The 1,785-nt window shown below is 41.0% G+C and overlaps 1 non-coding gene across 1 annotated transcript; it reads left to right on the top strand.

The window, feature by feature from the left end:
- Positions 1-1,266: 1,266 nt before the first annotated feature.
- Positions 1,267-1,373, top strand: LOC113931598. The gene has a single exon (XR_003522765.1). It is a non-coding gene; the product is annotated as a U6 spliceosomal RNA (small nuclear RNA).
- Positions 1,374-1,785: the final 412 nt, after the last annotated feature.

Raw genomic sequence — 1,785 nt, 5'->3', positions numbered from 1 at the left:
TTTCAAAAGATGGAATGAACCTACAACTCCACAGAGATAATAGATACGAACTAGGGATGGAGTCCCTCAGTTTTATACGCCATCTCTGTAAATTTAGGGCTTCCCAGTTCTTTTTTTTTTTTAAGATTTTATTCATTTGAGAGACGGGGAGAGAGAGATAGAAAGAGAGGGAGAGAGAGAGAATGAGTGGGAGAGAGGGGCAGAGGGAGAGGGACAAGCAGACTCCCCGCTGAGCAGGGACCCCGATGCAGGGCTCAATCCCCGGACCCTGAGATCATGACCTGAGCCGAAGGCAGATGCTTAACCGACTGAGCCCCAGGCTTTCCAGTTCTTATCTTACGTTAGCTCTTTGTAGCATTTAACACTACTGACCATGCTGGACAGGAAACTTAGATAAGTTCAGTGAGCAAGTGTATGATTATAGGGTGGGGACTGGGTGAACCCAAGAGCTGATTTTTGCTGTGTGAGAACGTGAACTGAGATCTTCCTGGCTTTCAAAAGATACTGGAGCTATGGATGTTAACTAGCTACAGAAGCCCAGAGAACATCTATCCCTTGTGACTTCCTGTATGATGGACACTTTGCCTCTTTCTTCCATAATGAATTCTGGTATCTTAAGGAATCTGTTTTGGCTTCAGCCATAGCTGGACTATCTTCCCTTCTTCACCTGCTTCTGCTGGAATCGTGGGAGCAGTTTTCTGAGTTGGAGACCAGATGCCTTTTCTTGTAGAAATGACGATGGGCTGTTACAGTTGGACTAGAACTCTTAGTGCAGTGCAATCCTTCAGATACAATATGGGTTAAAGAGGCACACAGCTCTGCTTTTGCCCGGGAATCTAAACAACATTTCACGACATTGTTTCTAAGGGAAAATGCAGTGTGAGTTCCAAATAAGTGACTTATAAACAAACACATCCAGTGCCTGTGTTGGGGACTGCCTGTTCTGCGAGCTAAGAATTTTGTTGTTTTTAAAAAGTGGCTTTCCCCTTGTTTCCTTAGGTCAGTCATACTTTTCAAAATCATATGTCATGTGTTTTACACCAATTAAAATAATTTTCTCTGAAATTATACTAGAATATCTGTTCATTCATCCAACAATATGCCCTCTACTTCTTTGAATGGTATGCTCATTTTTGAGGTGCTATTGATACAGTATTTATTAAAGCATTTCTACTTTTGAACTGTTCTTCTCCTACCTGCTAAGGACTTTTCATCTGCATTGATTGTACGTTGTTTTAATGGACGAAAGCAAAACGGAAAGTTCCAGTGCTTGCTTTGGCAGCACATATACTAAAATTGGAATGATACAGAGAAGATTAGCATGGCCCTTGCCCAAGGATAGCACGTGAATTTGTGAAGCGTTCCATATTTTTCAGATGTGTAAGTAGAACTTTTGTAAGTCAAAAAAAAAAAAAAAAGGAAAGAAAAGAGTTTCATTGGTCTATAAGCTTCTCTACTAGATGGTAAGGTCTTCCAGGGCAGGACTAAGTCTAGTCATCTTTGTACCCCCTTTGCTGAAGAAATCTTTCTCACACTGAACTGAAACACTGTAGTTCTGACCCATTTGGAAATATGTTAGCATGGCACTTGACAATGAAGAACTTACTTGATTGTAGTTGTCTTTCTTGGCCTCTGAGATTAATCAGGTTCAAATCTAGATTATGCGATTATTGTTTTCAGGAATAAAGAAATTATTTTAGATCTTGTGGTAGACACTGGCTGGCTCATCACACCCATTTCCTCTTCCAGGTGTGAGTGCATTTCCCAAGATCCTTTGTAGTGAGA

Source organism: Zalophus californianus, chromosome X (assembly GCF_009762305.2).
Source record: "Zalophus californianus isolate mZalCal1 chromosome X, mZalCal1.pri.v2, whole genome shotgun sequence".
NCBI lineage: Eukaryota > Metazoa > Chordata > Mammalia > Carnivora > Otariidae > Zalophus > Zalophus californianus.
This window is presented reverse-complemented; position numbering and strand designations above follow the sequence as displayed.